We start from the raw sequence: 18,945 nt of genomic DNA, 5'->3' as shown, positions 1-18,945 counted from the left end.
CTTAAGCCTGAGGTGGTACACATCACATGTAATTATAGTCCACCAGCCAGAGCTTAGTCCTATGACCTTCAATAGCTCCTGGAAAATGCAGTTCCCTATAAGGCACATTCCCAGACACAGCTCTATGGCTCAACAGATTTTGGTGGAATATCAGCCATCAGACTAGAGACTTGGTGAAGAGTACAGGACTTAAGATAAGCATTGAAAGACCTCTAAGATAATAGCAGAAAGTCTAGAAAGAGCTATAATTATAAACTGCAAATTTCTGGGTCCCTTCTTTGCTGCTACTCAAGATCCTATTTCTTACCTTAATCCATGAATTCTCTTTAAACAAATTCTGGAGAAAGAATAATAACACACTGTTCCAAAACAAAAAGATAAAAAAATGTTTAGACCTTTGAAATAATGTTTAAGATCTTTAAAATAATGTTTAAAACAATAATGTGCACAGCACAACAATTTCCCCTCAGAATAATCAGGCATATAAGAACATGCCTATGAGCAAAATATGCCAATATTTCAAGTGTTTATAGAGATAAACATTAATTTATGGGAAAAAAATAGCAATGGTTTGTCACTGTAAAATTCTAAACAAGGCTCTCTAAATAGTACATACAATGCGGGTTACAAAATCGACACCAATAAAAAGAAATCAACAGAGTGAATTTAAAAACTTTTTAAAATTACAACCAGGGCTGGAAGGGATGCAGCGATATCTCTAAATATTCTGTGATTAGAGCAGGTATCATAGAGGATGTAACGAGCTAGCTCTGAAGGATTGCTTGGAGCTTTCCAGATGGATAAGAGGAGAAAGGTCTTCTAAAGAAGAAGGAAATATCTGTTCTGGGAAGGCACTGTATGAATCTCTTTACAGGCATCTATGCAATTTAACCTCCATACAACCCATGAGTGTTTTTGTTCTTCTAAAACTGAGTTCCATTCGAGTTACTCATGTCGGTAATTTGTCCAGGCATCCACCAAGAAGCAGGCGCAGAACCTGGCTTCCAGCTCAGTTCCTCAGACCTTCCCTCCGATGCTCTATTTCATGGCCACCAATCATGCCGCCATGTTTGTTCGTAGCTCACTGGAGAAGTGTGGGAGGAAGTATTTTGTCACAGCCTCCTCTGTGGTCTTCCTTCCCCTATTCTTGTTCATTTCCAGTTCGTCCTCTACACTGCAGCCAAGGAATATTTTAAAAATTATTTCCCAATGAATTAGATGGGGTTGATCACCAATGCAAATCCTCCACAATGTCCCATTTCACCTGGCCCTCAGGCCCCTCCTGGACACCCCACTTTGCTCCTCCGGCCTCATTTTACACCTCTCACCCCCACCATTCCTTGTGTCCTGTGATCCAGCCACACTGGCTCTCTTTCAGCCCCAAGTGCCCCAAACTCTGTCCTGTCTCGGTTCTTCCGACACATTCTTCCTGGTGCCGGGACTACCCTTTCTCCTCTCCTTCCTTTGCCCTCCCTCATTCTTAAGGCTTCAACTGAAATGTCACTTCTTCAAGGGCTTCCCCTGAATCTCCAAACCTGAAGTGTGTCCCTGCTGCCCCGATACCCTATTACTTTCTTTTATAGCATGTTCTCCTGTTCTTTGCCTTCATAGAACTCCTCACAATTTTTAATTATATTTTCAGATACAGTGTAACGCCAGTTCCCACCACTACACTCTAGCAATATGAAGGGCAGGGGACTTGTCTATTTTGCTCTCCACTGCGCACCCATCACACACCACAGAACACAGCGTCGTACATGCTCCAAAAATGTTGGAGTGAGGTTAAATTGATTTAAAAAAACAAATAATTTTTTTTTTTTTTTTTTTTTTTTTTTGCAGTACGCGGGCCTCTCACTGTTGTGGCCTCTGCCGTTGCAGAGCACAGGCTCCGGACGTGCAGGCTCAGCGGCCATGGCTCACGGGCCCAGCCGCTCCATGGCATGTGGGATCTTCCTGGACCGGGGCACGAACCCGTGTCCCCTGCATCGGCAGGCGGACTCTCAACCACTGCGCCACCAGGGAAGCCCAAGAAATAAATTTTTAATAAAAATATTTCAATGTTTGAAGACGAAGGAGTCTCGATAGGCTGTTACAAGCCCAAAGAAAGGAATTATCTAAAATTTTATTATCAATCCATTTATACAAACAGTGTTAAATGAGCACCCATTATAGGGTCTAATTCCTGCCCTCTACTCTTTGGATCAAACCCTCTTTCAAGACGTGTATATCTTGGGAATTCCCTGGTGGTCCGGTGGTTAGGACTCCATACTTCCACTGCAGGGGGCACAGGTTCGATCCCTGGTCAGAGAACTAAGATTCCACATGGTGTGGAGTGGCCAAAAAAAAATGTTCTTGTCAATCCATGTAACTATCTTGAGCACACAATCCCATTTAAGAGATGTTTACTTTCTTTCCCAGTGGCTTTCATACTGTAGGACTCACGTGAGTCATTTCCTAAATCAAATGAGAATTTCAGGACAGATATGGAATTCAATTCTACCCCTCCACTGAAATTCTACTTCTCCACTAGCGATTAGTTGAACACCCGTACTTGGAGAAGGATTAGAATCAGAGTAATAGAATCATGGAGTGTAGAAGAAACCTTTTGAGTACAATCATGATAAAAACTTACTGTACTACATGACCTGGGATAAAAGAAAACCAAGACCAGGACCTGGGAAAGTGATGGTGGAAAACCTGAAAGAGATGGAACATGCCCCGCTTGTGTCTATTCCGTTCCATTCTGGTTTGTGTTTTACAAGATTATTTTGAAAATGGGGGATGCAAGTAAGCAATACTTGACTGTCCTGGGCTGGTCAGAGGCTAAAGTACCATAATCTACAGTGCAAATATAGCAGAAATTGGTCAAAGGCTACAATGAAGAGATTAAGGAAAAGGTCAACACTTCAAGATTTGTGGTTCTGGACCACCATTTGTAACACCGATCTCATCTCACTCCATATATATTCATTCGTCAACTCCTTTGTTCATTAATTCCTTTATTCATGTATTCATTTAACAATTATTTTATTCCATACCCAAACTTTTCTGAAGGATATGACAAAAATTAATGTATTTGACTTTCCCAATGGGAATAACTTTCTTAAAATCTTGGAAAGCGTGGCTTAAAAATGGTGGCTCTGATGGGTATTAACTAGACTTATTGTGGTGATCTTTTTGCAGTATATGCAAATATCGAATCTTTATGTCGTACACCTAAAACTAATGCAATATTATATGTCAATTATATCTCAATTTTATTTTTAAGTTGGGTAAACCCTCAAGCAAATGTCCATTCACAACTGGCTCAGCTCTGAGTCTCATTCCCTTTAGAACAATCTCCTACAGGAGACCTGTTGTACCCAGGTTTTCAACCCAAGAAAGTAGAATATGTAACTCAATTATTGCTGTTATAGCAGAGATGAGAAATCCCCCTTCTTCCATTAAGATACAAATACCTGCAGGCATTCACCTCTTAGGGGCCAGGGTGCTCTTCAGATGGAATTCACGGGCAGCCAACCACAATGGCTCCAGAGTGCCTGCTTTGTCTTAAGGCTTCTGTTTGTAAACTCGGCCTCCCATGAAGGAACAAACAGTCTTCATTTACATGAGCCTTTGCCTGGCATTTATTTTCAGGGCTGCAGGACAAACAAAACATCACACAGCGAAAGAGGGGAAAAAAATAAAGCTCCTTATAGTATCTCTCAAGACTTGGCCCTATTTTGACAAAAGATGGCATCCTTGTTTCCCACAGCAAGATGCAAACACATGCTCTGTTCTAACACCAGGATTGGGGGTAGATCTTGGGTTTAGATGGAAGATCGAAACTGATAGCATTTGGTTGTGTCTGCCTTTAGGGCAGTTTAGGAAAAGTACCTGGTAGGTTGTTTAACTTGTTGACATTTTCACTACTAACTGTGCTATTGACTAAACAAGGAGTAATTACTCCAGCTACTTGGAGCGCTTGTTAAAAATCACCCAGCTTGGTGGCAGCTATCACGGTTAGGGGATGGGGCTTTGAGTTCCGCGAATGAACACATGCCATTCTGGAAATTAAAAATCACCGCAGAAAAAATAGTGAGCACTTCACACACAGTAACAATTCATGACGGTAGAGTAATAATCTAACGCTTTGTCTCAAGTCATTCAGCGCCAAAATCTTTGTTCTAGAACATTGAAATGATCTATTCCAAGCCCCCATGTTATAAAGAAGCAAACATGTAGCTCAGAGAAGCAGCGAGTGTCAGAGAAATAAAACACACGTTGGGAATGGTAGGACTGATTTTCCTGATCCTTTCTTGGGGGTTGTAAGTGATCATGGCCTTAATTTAAGATCAAGATGTGACTCTAATACAGTCAAGAGCACACGTAGAGCTGATGGAACACGATATTTGCAACTGCGATTGTCCCAGAAATCCCATGGCACCAAAACCAGACTTTACACTTTGCTCCGCAATCACTCTGAACCATGCCTGGGAGAGAAAGCCCTTTGGGAAGTTTCTCTCTGGGACACACGTGGTCGTGTTCCACGCCCAGCCCCTCTTTTGGAAGCACGCCCCTACCCCCATGCTGATCTAGCCCCTCAGCCTCACACTCCTCCCAAATCTAATCTTGGTTCGGAGCTTGTTTTTCCCACACAGCCCTTGTCCTAAACGTTTCCGGATGAAGAAGTGTCCTAACTTGGAGGACAAAGGCACTCCCATTGCTTCTGTGCTGGTTTCGTTCTTGAGTCCACTGCCTCCAAGGAACTGGATTTTAGAAACTAGTAAACAGCAGGAAGGCACCACTGTGCTTCTGCGTGTATACACATTAGTCACATCAGAACCCTTGACGCACAAGAAACAATGACTCCTTTATTATAATAACTATAACGCTTGGTAACATGTTCACCTGATCAGTGCACAGGGTTAATAAAGAGAGCCACGTAGTTAGTTAGCTTCATTGGCGATCTAAAGACCTCTGCCTGGCATTTTGGTGCTGGCAGCACAAGTACCGGTGGCGGGGATGCTAACAGCGTCCGCCTGGCCCCCTCCACGATGTCCAAGGCCGAGGAGGCCCGGAAGCTGGCAGGCTGCGCGGCCGTGGAGAATCACTTGAGGAATAACCAAGTGCTGGGAATTGGGAGTGGTTCTACAATTGTCCATGCTGTGCAGCAAATAGCTGAAAGAGTGAAACAAGAGAATCTGAATCTCGTCTGTATTCCCACTTCCTTCCACGCCCATCAGCTCATCCTGCAGTATGGCTGAACTCTCGGTGACCTGGACCGACGACCAGAGATTGACCTTGCCATCGATGGTGCTGATGCAGTAGATGCTGATTTCAATCTCGTCAAGGGTGGTGGAGGCTGCCTGACCCAGGAGAAAATTGTGGCTGGCAACGCCAGTTGCTTCATCGTGATTGCCAGTTTCCGGAAAGATTCAAAGAACCTCGGGGATCAGTGGCACAAGGTCATCCCGATGGCCTGTGAGCTGGGCTGTGACCCAGAAGTTTGCGGGTGTGATTGAACGTCAAATGGCTGTCGACAAGGCACGTCCTGTGGTGATGGATAATGGGAGTTTTATCCTGGACTGGAAGTTTGACCGGGTCCACAAATGGAGTGAAGTGAACACAACTATCAAAACTATCCCAGGCGTGGTGGACACGGGCCTATTCATCAACATGGCAGAGAGAGTCTACTTCGGGATGCAGGATGGCTCGGTGAACATGACGGAGAAGCCTTTCTAAACTGGCCCTGCAGGAGCGGAGTGTGCTCCTGTTGCATCCCCAGCCCAGCGCCGAGGTGGACATGCCTCTCCAGGAGCCTTTGCCTTAATGTATCTGTGCCAGGTGGACAGCTTGGCAGGGTGGGGGGTTGAAGGTTATACCCAGTCTTCTGAAGTATTGTTATTAAATGTCTTTTTAAAAAGAGAATTATAAACATATGTATTTTACTATTAAAAATACTTAGTTGTTTTTTTATAAAGTAGAACTTGATTTCATGTTTTACATGAAACATTTACCAAAAAAAAGGAGGACTGTCTTCTAAACTTTTAACTTGAGCCTGCTGGTTAAGCTTCTGAATATTGGGTTTCCTGAGAAACGTAAGTCAAACTTTTCCTTAAACTGGTGAAATGAAGGGCCCAGCCAGCAGCGATTCCCTGATGTCTTACTGGAAACACTGAAGTTTGTTTACTTTTCTACCACCCTGTTTTATTTTTAGTTTTTGTTGTGTACAGACGCACAGTGTGTAGTTACTGTGTCGTAAGATGTGAATTACAAAAGTCCGGTGAAAGTAGGGGTGTGGTGTGTGTGACTCAGAATGTGTAAACCACCAGGGAGAAAATGTGGGGTCTCTTTTGCCGAGAACAGGGGGTTCATTCAGACCCCTCTTGTTGGAAGCCATTGGCTAGAAGTACATGCCAGTACTGCCAAAGCACTGCCGTGAAGCACATTTAAATGATTGTCTTTTCGTCGTTAATATAGTTTTTTGTTCCTTTATTGTTATTTGCATGGTTCAGCGTCAGAAGTTGTTACCTCTTTATATTGTTTGAAGGTTGAAATAAAACAGTACGGTGCCAAACAAAAACATAAATAAAAATAAAAAAGACCTCTGCCTCTCCCGTGAAGGGCACCTTGTTTCTATAGTTTAATTTGAATTTCCATAGTACTTGACTTGGTAATAGGTCAGATCGATGTGCAAAAATTGGCTAAGAATTAGATATTCACTTTAGGCATATTTGGTCTATAATAAACTGATAATTTCACAAGGAGGAAGAGGGAAAAAAAGTTAAAACACATCACAGTACCAGATGGTCTTCAATGCATGGTCCCTTGTGTTTCTCAAGGTGACAAAAGTTTTGGTGTAAATTGTGGCATTTATCTATTACACACCTATGTAATCAACTCTGCAGAAAATTAGTACAAACTCCGGTAATTATTGGGGGAGGTGGTTAAAAATCCCACTGGCTGAGAATTTTCCCAAGTGTGCCGCAAGGAACACTAATAAAGAGAGGGTTTCCGTAGACAAGTAATTTGGGTAAATACTCGATCAAATAAAATAAATAGGTTTCTTAACCATTCTTCTCAGAGCCTTTATTATGTGAATGTCATTATCACGTGCACTCAGAGGTGGACCAACGTCCACCATTTTCCCATCTTAGCTGACCGCAGCTTTCTTTTTCAGAGACGATCTCATGGGACTAATGCTCTTCAGATTAATAACAATAACAACATGGGTGACCACATTTGAGTTCTCACTCTGTACCAGGCATTGTGCTAAGCTCTTCACATTGCATCTCGTTTAACTTTCCAGGGACCCTAGGTCATAGGTCCCATTAAATCACCATTTTACAGAAGAAGAAACAGGCTCAGAGAAGTCAAACAGCAAGTCTACAGTCACACAGCTGGCAAGTTGCAGAACCAGAATTCAAGTCATTCTGACTCCAGAATTCATACTCTGAACTCTCTGTTGTATATCTGTCCTCACGAATCAAATGAGGAAGATAACCCCTGCCCCTGCCGCTACTTGCTGAGCTAGGTTGAGAATAACTGCTTTGGGGGAGGAAGGAGAAAGAGACAAGGAGAGAAGTCGGGGGAGAGGGGCATGATTTGGTTTAGATTAGAATAAAGTGATCAGATAGGTCATTGCTATTATTCTGAGTGTTTTGAGGGAGTGGAAACCTGGACAGGACAGCCCATTCCTCATTGACAGGATGGGAAAAAGAACGGGTTTCTGGTTTTGACAGGTATGTACTAAATTCATCCTTTTCCAACAAGGTGCAAAGAAAAACAAGAGACTTGTTTTATTTTTTGCAAATATTTCACATTGCCAAGGTGACCGGAGTAACATCCCAGCCACAGAACTAGTGCAAACCACAGGTAGCCGAGGGAAACCAACGCAGCTCAAAAGGTAGATTCCAAAGTGAAACTAAAAATTTGAAAATTACACTAGATGGGGAGAAGGCTGCATCACAGATAAAAAAGAATGTCATTTTCTTTAAAAAGTGTTTAACTGCAAATGAAGCACAAGTTTTTTTATAGGATCCATATTCCTATAGGGCCAGTCCTTCCACTACAAACCCACAAATGAAACAGGTGAAACAATGGGGGGAAAAAAAGAAACTGCCTGGTACAATTTTTTTTTTTAATAAATTTATTTGTTTTTGCTGTGTTGGGTCTTTGTTTCTGTGCAAGGGCTTTCTCTAGTTGTGGCAAGCAGGGACCACTCTTCATTGCGGTGCACAGGCCTCTCATTATCGCGGCCTCTCTTGTTGAGGAGCACAGGCTCCAGACGCGCAGGCTCAGTAGTTGTGGCACACGGGCTTAGTTGCTCCGCGGCACGTGGGATCTTCCCAGACCAGGGCTCGAACCCGTGTCCCCTGCATTGGCAGGCGGATTCTCAACCACTGCGCCACCAGGGAAGCCCTGGCCTGGTACAATTTATTTGAGTTTCCTGGAGGGACAAGCTGAAACCAACCAACTTTTCCAGACTCTGGGAAGGAATTTGAATCTCACATGCCCAGTGGGGGGAAAAATAAAAAGAGGGAGCAAGTCTTCTTCCACATTTTAAGATCCCTGGGGTTTGGGCTTCCCTGGTGGTACGTTGGTTAAGAATCCACCTGCCAAGGCAGGGGACATGGGTTCAAACCCTGGTCCAGGAAGATCCCACATGCCGTGGAGCAACTAAGCCCGTGTGCCACAACTACTGAGCCTGCGTGCTGCAACTACTGAAACCCACGTGCCTAGAGCCCATGCTCTGCCACAAAAGAAGACACCACAATGAGAAGCCCGCGCACTGCAATGAAGAGTAGCCCCTGCTCGCCACAACTAGAGAAAGGCCACGCGCAGCAATGAAGACCCAGTGCAGCCAAACATAAAATAAATAAATTTATTTTTTAAAAAAATCCCTGTGGTTTCTCGAAAGCTTTGGAAGTTTCTTCAGGATGCCAGGAGCATTCAGAAATTTAAAAATTGGGAATTTTATGGTTCATCAAAAGTTCAGAATCCCTGGCCCAGAAAATAAATTTAGTTAGGATGTCCTTTAAAGGACAGGGATAGACAAAGAAAGAGGAAACCACCCAAGGCCAAAGCCCCCGGGACTCCCTGAGGACCAGAACCTCTCCCCACCCTTCTACTTTCCACCTCCACCCACCCTTTATGGCCCTTTGACGCAGCACAGCTGCCCTTCTGGGCGGCCAGGAAAGGCCCAACTGCTCGAGGCCCCGGAGAGTCATTTGTGGCATGGCAAAGTTTCTCAAAGGGATTTTCTGCCGGCTGATTTTGTGGTCAAAAGCACATTTGACTCTCATCACTGCAGTCCCTGACTTAGTGAGACCAGAGAAAGGCCAAACTTCTTAGCCATTAACGGTCAGGAAAACCAAGAAAAGCTACCTCCAGAGTGACCGTTTCCCACAGACAAACTGTCAGCTAGCCATACCTGGCGAACGCAGGCTGGCCAACAGACTGAACTAGAAAGTCTGGTGTGGATCTTGGGGGGAGGGAAGTTGGGGCTTCTAGAAAAACCTGGAATGCTGTATCTGAACTCACATCCATGACAGGACCAATTTCGTGGGGCCCAGGGTGCCTCAGTTCAAATGAGAAATTGAACTCATCTTGAAAGAGGCCTAAACATCCAACTTGTTAAAAACTTTAACTCTGAGTCTAGCCCTCCAAAAGTTCACCCCAGCTGTACCAGTAGCATCAAGAGGGAAAGGCCCCGTTCTGGACCTATATCCCCAAACCTTTGCTGAGACAGAGTAAGAAAGGCTGAAGTTAAATTACAATAACTGAGGGTCTCTTGCTGCTGTGTTCCACCACGTTTACACACATAACCAGTCATATGTTCAGCTAACAGTCACTGAAACCTATCTTGGGAAAGATGCTGCGCTGGGTACCAGGAGATAGAAAAGTAAAGCCACCACCATTTCTGCCCCTCCCAGAGCTCACGATACAGTCAAAGAGTTAGTAGGCGGAGGTGCTGGAAAGAAAGAGCCTTCAGTGGAAACACGGAACCTGGATGCACACAATCACTAAAAGATTCGCTCATAAATATTGGGTTTTAGGATGCAATAGACCATTTTTTAGAGGTTAGAGATTTTTCCATGCAAGTATTCCAGGATAAAGTAAGCCCAGCGCTGAAACCCTAAGAGGCTCATAATCTGTCAGAAATGTATCTCTTTCTTTCAGACATCAGATGTTTCAGACATCTGATCAAAAAGCCGTGAGGAGATGAGAGAGGGTTCAGCGTGAAGACTCTAGAAATGGACCCAAGAACCTTTGGTGACTTTCTTGAACAGCCCCAAGTCATAATCACTTTCTGAGAAGTGACTTGGTCCCATTTCTGAATCCATAAAGTGATGACAAATGACCGCCTTCCTCTCTAGGATGTTGAAAGAATTAATGAGATAGTGTCTATAAAATGCTTTGAGCTCATTGGAAGATGTCAAGGAAGCAAAATAAGAAATACTGTTATCACTGAAGCTCTTCTAATCCAGCGAGCTTCAGTGGAGCTTAGAAATACCTCCATTCTCTCTTCAAATCTTTCTCTCCCTAACTTTTAAAGGTTGGTATGACTGATTCATCGAACATGACTGAAAGCAAGCAACAAAGTGGAAAAGAAAAGCTTCATGCAAATCCCTCTGTGTTTCTGCACAGGGGGTTAAGCAGAGCAAAGAACACAACCTACTTCCTGTCCTCCCGATAGCTCAGGGCTCTGTCTGGTTATGCGGCTGTAACTTATCCTCAGTCATACAAAAATTATTCATTTTCCACTCTGAGTCAGAACCTTCTGGTCTCCAAACCTACCGACAAAAATGCATCCACTCAAGTCATTTTATGTTTGGGATGTTTTTCCCTTAAGCATACATTTTATCTCCTTTGCTCCGTGTCCCTTCAGAAATTACACACTTCATTTGCATCTCATTGATTTGTATATATTTGTATATTGCTCCATTAGAAACATGAATGTTTTTCCCCTTGTGCTGATGAGGTATACTGGATCCTCAATTAATTAAAAGCTCCTTGGTACTTCCCCTTGATCCTGATTTTTGGTTTGTCATCTGCATTTGTCTATTTTATTGTACTCTCAGAATATCTTCTGTGTCTAGGGAGATGGAGGAGGATGCTGAGACTTGCTGGGAGTGCTTTTTGGAGATGATCCTGGTATCGATCCTAGGGTTATAGTGGGCACCTGGGAGAAGTGGGTTTGCCCTTTACATTATCTCTGTCCATGTTGCAAATTCACACATTTTACATGGGAGGTGAAGACTGCTCCAAAATGGTTTCACAACTTAAAGATGTGGGAAATACCCACATCCCATCGCAAACACTGACCAAATGAACTCTTCAGCTGAGTCAACCGTTCAACAACAACAACAGCAAAAAAGACTAACAAGAAGCCACACAGAAGGAAATATGCTCAAATATTTTACTAAAACACTTCAAAGGAATGAGCACGACATCCTTCCAGGCAAAGACATTGTCATTCTCACCTTCCGTGGAGCAGGGACTTCTAGTCTCTCTAGCAACGGTCGTGACCTCCATTAAACCATGCAGGTACTCTGCACCCTTCAGACCAGACCTAGAATCATACGAGCTCCATACAGTGAATAAGATGGCAATGGTAACTGATCTCATCCCGCTGTAGACCTTCAACAAAAAGAGAAAAATAGTGAGATTGCAGTTTGGCTGAGCCCAATGGCGCTAACGACTCAGGGAGTTTCCTTTTTTTTTTTTAATCCCCCTCTCCCCAGCACAAACCGTCTCAAGCTCAGACTGGTCCGTTCTCAGTTTGCCCATCATTTCTCAGCCCCAGAGAACATGCCTTTTAACCTTTTTGTCCTGCAAGAACTAGGTCAGGTACTCTGGAAAGCCTTGCCTGTCCAATCACCCCACAGAAGGCATCCCTTATTGGGCACTGAGCATACACGGTTCTCCTACTATGTTTGCCATTTCTTCAGTCAGTCACTCTATATTGAAATGCTTAGCAGACGCCAGGCATGGTGAGGTGCTGGGAACGCAAAGCTACGTACACACAGACGCTGTCTCTGAGTGGCCCACAGTCTGCTGGGGTAAACAGCTTGGTTCTTCAGAGTCTGAAAACTCCTGAGGGCAGAGGTCTCTGTGATTGTTTTTGTTTCCCTCCCAGCAGCTCGCCTGCTCCCTGACTCAGGTAAGAAGCACTCAGTGAAGAAGGGTTGATTCAAATATGCAACCAAAAAATCCAGAAGAGACTTTCCCCAAAACTGATGCATGAAAATGCTTCATTTTCAACTCAAAGTTTCTAACAAATGGCAAGATGTAACCCTCAGAACAAGAGCAATACAGCTCAATTCCTTTAGGCGTTTTCTAATTACCATTTACCTGCTCTCTAATTTAGGAATTCTGGAGGGGATTGGAAGGGGCAGTGGGGTGGGGGGGATGACAGGACATTTGCATAACAAAATATGTTTACAGTAAGAGATTCCAGTCCCTCAAAATTAAAAAAGAAACCCAAACAAATTTGCAAGGATGAGGGGACAGTTTTTCACCTTCCTCTTACCTCTAGCAAACAGCTCAGTCATTCTGAATGTCTTTAGAGGGTCCCTTTCTTCCACTGGAGGGTACATTAGCTAATCACATCATTTATCGCTAACTAAAGACCCAAAAATCACAGAAGAGGGAAGTCGATCCCTGCCCCCAAGACTGTGGAACAAAAGCCATACATTTTCCTGAGGAGACAGCATGGCTCTGCAGCTCTGTCATTCCTTCAGGGACACTGGAATTCACCTCCAGGACAGTCCCAGACAAAGCGTGCCTGCCACAGCCAAGTGACCCACCCTGGATGCCTTTGTGTGCAAGCCCCGCCCTCTTCGCCCATTCCTGCCCCTCCCAAGCCCTTCCTGTACCTGCCACACCTCCCACCCAGAGCAGCAGAGCACGGGGACCCAAGGCCATATATTTTGACCAGCGTTCCTTCCTTCCAAAGCAGATTTCCATCCGACAGTCTCATCAAGATAAAAAGAATCAGAAAATAAGAGGGGTTGGAGAAAAGGGAAGAGAGGGGATGGGTAGGATCATTTTAATTATGAATTGATAGCATAAAAGTCCTGTGGAGACTCAATATTTGTGAATCAGATTTGGTTCAGAGTAAAATTTGAAAAACATTTTTTTTTTTAATGCATGGTCTGTGTTTTCCTAGAGTTCCTAGAGTGAGTTGGTCTCAGCTGCATTCAGCTTCCTGATATGAAACCCAAGACTTATTCTGTGACAACACATCCTGCTGGTCATGGGTTTCACTGTCTATTTCCAGGTAAAAGGAAAGAAAAAGAAGGTGGGGGGAGGAGAAGAAGAAGAAGAAAACGGCATCCATGATGTAATTATTTTCAAGTGGGGTTTTTACAAGCAGTTTAATATGAAAGCTCATACAAATTAGGAGAGCTTGTTTAGAGTCAGAAGGACCTGTATTTCAATCCAGCTCTGCAAATCACTAGCTGGATGACCAAGCAAACTACTTCGGTATTCTAAACATTAAGATGTGAGGATTAAATACATGTGATCACTGTGATTAAGTAGTGTATATACAATAGTGGAACGCATATAAGGGACTGAGGCAGAATGCCTGGCATTTAATTAGCCCTCAATATGTGGAAAGGAGAGAGAGTGAGAGGAGAGAAGGAGATGAAAAGACATATTAAGCTGTCTCTCTGTCTCCCCCCACTCCACCTCCATGTCTCTCTGTTTACAGCTCTCTCTTTACACACACACACACACACACACACACACACACACACACACACACAGCCCTAGATCTGAACCTAGACAGACGTCCCACATAATGACAGTTGAATAGATCTGGGCATTCCTGAATCCCAGTCCTTGGTTGATTCTGGAGGAAGAGGGTTATATCAGGACAAAGTTGAGAAAGAGAATTCAGCCCGGAGTGGACTCCCAGAGAATCAGAAATAATTGGACCTTCAGTCCACCCAGAATAATATAGGATGACTTCACAAACCCAGTCATTCCCTTTAACTCTCCTCTAGCCAAGGCAGAACCCAGGACTGGATGTCAAAGTGCTTTTAAAGGGTTTTGCAGAAGAGAGCAGAGAGCCCTTCTCAAATTTCTAATCAATGCAAAAGAGGGAAAGGAGGGACAGACGGGAGCACCAAACTCAAGGCAAGAGAGTCAGGGAAGACTTCGCAGAGACAATGACTCCAGAGATGAATTTTAAAGAAAGAGTAGGAGTACTTTATGCCAAAGCTGGGGCTGCAGGTGGGAGTCGTACTGAAAGTACAGAGTCAAGAGAAAGATCAGAATGAGAGCTCTAGATGCTTCCCAGGGCGGGGGAGGAGAATTTGAATCTCAAAGATGACACCAAAGAGGTAAGCAAGACCAGGCCAGCTTATGAAGTACCAGTTAAGGAGTTTGGATTATTTCCTGAAAGCTATAAGCCTTTAAGCAATGGAATGATAGAATCAAATTTCAGTTTCAGAAACTACACTCTGATGACAGTGTCAAGAGATTGAAGGTGGGAAGTGGGAGGTGAGGGGTGAGATAAACTTGATCTGCAGGCATGAAAATGCCTCATTTTTACTCAGAAACAGTCACATGTGCCACGGCTTCATCCCCTGAATGAGAATAATACAGGTCAATGCCTTTAGGTGTTTTCCAACTATTCTTTATCTGCTTCCTAATTTAGGGATTTTTAAGCAGATAGGGATTAGCAAAATTGTTAACTGAATTCACGTTTGAAATCATGGAGACATTAAGAAAGACTCCTGCTTGGAAAATGAGTGGAACATTGTGCCATTCACGAAGTAAGGATGAGAAGCAAAGAAGATCAGGAAGGAACGGAAGGGAGATGACTTGACCTTCTGAATTGGGGGTCCTGGGGTATCCGGAAGCACAGATACCCAGTGGGCAGTTATATATATTCATCTGGAACTCAGGAGAGGAATCTGAGCTAGAAACAGAGCCGGGACACGTCCGTTCCTGAGGAAAGCTCACCTGGGAAGTGTGTGCAGTGAGAAGACCAAGGTCAGAACCAGACCAACACCAACACGTAAGCATGGTCTGTGCTTCCACAGTAGGAGCAGCCAGAGATGAGAAAGGTAAATAGTGTCAAATGCAAGAGGAGAGTCAAGCAGGTAATGGAAAAAGCCCAGGGGATTTAGTAACTTAGGTGACCTCAAGGAAGTTAGTTCAGGGGCACAGTGTGGTCGGATAGCATTCTCCTTCTATTTCACTGGGGCATTTGACTCACTGCTACTTCAACTTACAACTTTTCTGATGGTGTGAAAAGCAGATCAGGAGCTGCTTGGGCCCTATTGCAGAGTGTTTTGACTCAGCAGAGGTAAAAAGTCAACCACTATCTGCTCAGAAGGTCAGCGGTGGTAACCAGGAGACACATTAGGACGCGTGGGCTAAAGGGCCTTCAGAAAAACTTTCTGGTCATGGCCAGAAATACCCTTCTATTACCCTAGTATAGTTTAGCAAGGAAATAAAAATGTTCATTTTAGCTAGAATTCCTTAGAATTGCAAAGTTCCATCCAATGGTTGGGTTTTTTTTGTTTGTTTTTTTTGCGGTACGCGGGCCTCTCACTGTTGTGGCCTCTCCCGTTGCAGAGCACAGGCTCCGGACGCGCAGGCTCAGCGGCCATGGCTCACAGGCCCAGCCGCTCTGCGACATGTGGGATCTTCCCGGACCGGGGCACGAACCCGTGTCCCCTGCATCGGCAGGCGGACTCTCAACCACTGCGCCACCAGGGAAGCCCCTAATAGTTGGGTTTTAATTATCTTTCTATTTACTGGGCTCTGCACATCCCAAACCAAGTGAGGATGTGTATGCTTATTCTTTGCCCAGGTGGGGTCTTTCAGAAGAATTCGGTGCTTCAGACCTGAAACCGCAGGGCGTCGCTGTCCTGAACACACGCGGGTACGGCACAGGCACCATGACTGGGGCCACCCCGGGGGTCCCCACGACTCCGAGCCCTAGTGGCAGGAGGATGGCCGCAGCGAGGTCGATGGCTTCACCAGGGGGTCCCGGGCAGCCCCATAGGTGCGGGCACGCAAGGTTGACGCGGTGCCACGAGGCAGCGGTCGTCACGGCCAAGGCCATCCGGGTGCAGGTGGATGGGACGCCCCGCCGGCTCGCAGCCTAACACGCTCTCAGCTTCCTGTGCAGCCCGGCCACCCTGCAGAGCGAAGCTGCCAGTGCCCGGGCAGCTGCGAAGGGATCCAGGCGAGCAGCCAGCACGCACAGCCACGACGCCAGCTTTACAAGGTGTCGCCCAAGGAGGCCTCCGTGCCACTGGGCAAGGTGGTGGTCCTGGGTGACAGTGACCTAGAGCATCTGCCAGGCCTATATCAAGAGGCTCCAGCAGGAGCCCAGAGGGGCGGGAGTCACATCCCTGATGTGCCTGAACTGGCCCCCAGGTGGGGCTTCCTGGAGACCACCACTGTCAGCCGCTTCTACACGACCGACCCAGGCCAGGAACCCCTCAACTATGTGACTGAGATCGCATGCAGTGAAATTTATATGCTGGACCCAGAGCTGCTGGGGCCATCGCCCGGCCTGACCTCCCACGTCCCCTCTCCCCATCTCACCTTGCTCCCGTGCCTCGGTCACTGCCAGGGACGCCGCACCTCTGCAGGGGAGCTGCATGAGGCTGCCGAGAGGAAGGACTTCTGTAAGATCCAGACGCTGCCCCAGGCTGTGGGGACCACCAGTTCCTGCACCCCGTGGTCAGTACCGGCAGCGGGGAAAGGGTCTGCTATGTTCTGGACCACCGCCGCCCCCCGCACCCCTCCTTGATGCTGTGGAGGAAGACGGGGAGACCTGTCTGCACCAGCTGCCGGCCCTGGACTCCTGCACCACGTGCCACTACATCCTGGAGATGGGAACCTTCGTTATGAAGACAGAGTAGGAGGGCCACATGCCCCCGGCAGGCTGAGAAGTCTCAGGACGCCAAGCTGGCCGCCTACCTAGAAATGGGCAGTGTGACCTGATGATCCAGTCAGAGGACCAGGAGATGGCTGTGTAGCTGTGAGGCCAACACTCGGCCGTAGGGGGGACCAGCCAGATGATGACCACCCCGTCCTGGCCCGCCTTACTGCCAATGCGCCAGCTGGAGAGCTACAAGGGGACCCCTTCCCCAGGAAAGGAGCCGCCCAGACCTAGGGCTGGACTCAGGACCTAGAGGGTCTCACCTGTCCCCCTGAGGCCCCAGCGTGACCCACAGGCTCACAGGGGAACAGGAAACTGAAGGGGGCTATGGACTTCTGAATACGGAGAGTGTGTAAAAAGGAACAAATTTGTATATGGGATTTCTTGAGATTTCGTAATGAATAAAAAATTAACTGGATGGGTTACTTATTGCCACCATAATGACAAATTAGATATGGGAACTAAGGTATATGTCAACTTCATTTTTTTTAAATTGACAAAGTAATTAGTTATGTATCAAATATAAAGGTCACAGAATAAATGTACTCATTTCTAGTCAGTATCTGGGATGTAGAGAATTAATTAGAAAAAGATGTCAACCAACTCCCACACGTTAAAAGACACAGAGCTCATCTGTCACCTTTCCCAACATCCCCCATTCCAGCCATAATTATTACAACAGTGGTGAGCTTGTAATTCTTCCATTTCGCTTTTTGACATTGTGATCTTATTGTTATTTCTTTTCCTCTGAGTTGTTTCAGCAAATGTTGGCAAGAGAGATTCTGTACCTAATTAAGACACAATCATCTTATTTCAATTTCATTGACAAAACGTGTTGGACAAGATTAGCTATCTCACGATTAGAAGTATTTAAAGGTGTGGCTGGTGTGACCCATGGTTCCATAGCTTTGCTACCTCATATATAAACACATCCTAAAAGACAATCTTAATCCCAGGAAAGAAACATTTCCAGCACCATCTAGAACAGCACTGTCCAAAAGAAATACAATGTGAAACTTATATGCAATTTAAAATTTTCTAATTTAGGAATAATAATACCTCTCTTAGCTGCCTCTGAAGTGGTCATCAATTAAACAGTGGTAATGAAATTGTCATTATATAAAGACTACCTATTATTATTACCAATTCAACTTAAGTCTCAACCGACATTTATTATCTATTGTGTTGCAAGCATTCTTAGGGACTTTTGTGTCCATCATCCTTCCCTTTATCCCAAACTATCCCCCAATCCAGCATAATATCTCCTCTCCCATAAACTCATCTACGTCAGCCTGGCGTTTTCCTCACCATCCCAAGAACTGCTTACCTTCACCAATGCTTTCCAAATGCTGGTACATTGGTGAGTACCAGGCTGTGAAAAAGTTTTCACAGGTCCAAGTCAAAATAATAATAGTAATAATAATAGTCACAGCCATGTAGATTTTCTTCATAAAGCCAAATCGGTTAAAATCTAAATAATTTCTGAGATTGTCCGTCCTTTTTTTTTTTTTTTTTTTGCTAAAGTGTCTCCTTTTTTTTAAACGAAAGGATGATGGTAGTGGTGGTGATTATGAAGATGACAGGCTTTTTTTGTTGTTGTTTTTCTTAATGCCCTTTTTGGACAAAAATGTGTTAAATGGCATTGTTTATCCCCACCATTTAAAAAACTATCATATTAGATCCATGAAGTCCACATTCCATGCCTCCACCCCTTCAGGTGACAGTGAGTTGAGGAGAGGGTCCTATCTTACTATTGTTTAGCCAGATTCCCTGCGGAAGACCCTTCATTGGCTACTGACTGTTGTTGGGTTAATATCAAAATCCTGAAAACACTCATGCGAGCAGCTTCTTATCTGGTTTCTGTCTCCGTTGGCTGCTTCAGCCTTGCTGGTCACCCGCCCTGCCCCACGTCCCCACCCAAGGTCTAGGTACGAAGACCTTTCTTTTTTTCCATCAAAACCCAGAACTCCTTTCTCTTCAGTGCTCTCTGCCTGGAATACCCTCTCCTTGCCCACTCCCTTCATTCCTCCCCCTCCCCCGGGGCC

The 18,945-nt window shown here is 45.1% G+C and overlaps 1 long non-coding RNA gene and 1 pseudogene across 1 annotated transcript; one reads left to right on the top strand and one right to left on the bottom strand.

Annotated features, from left to right (window-relative positions):
- Positions 1-516: 516 nt before the first annotated feature.
- On the bottom strand, positions 517-12,734 carry LOC141277883 (uncharacterized). Its single transcript, XR_012329753.1, has 4 exons — positions 12,518-12,734; positions 11,469-11,625; positions 3,473-3,638; positions 517-1,174 (listed from the first exon to the last, which is right to left on the bottom strand). It is a non-coding gene; the product is annotated as an uncharacterized lncRNA (long non-coding RNA).
- On the top strand, positions 4,106-5,725 carry LOC101336775 (ribose-5-phosphate isomerase-like; annotated as a pseudogene).
- Positions 12,735-18,945: the final 6,211 nt, after the last annotated feature.

This window comes from Tursiops truncatus, chromosome 2, assembly GCF_011762595.2.
Source record: "Tursiops truncatus isolate mTurTru1 chromosome 2, mTurTru1.mat.Y, whole genome shotgun sequence".
NCBI classification, from domain to species: Eukaryota; Metazoa; Chordata; class Mammalia; order Artiodactyla; family Delphinidae; genus Tursiops; species Tursiops truncatus.
This window is presented reverse-complemented; position numbering and strand designations above follow the sequence as displayed.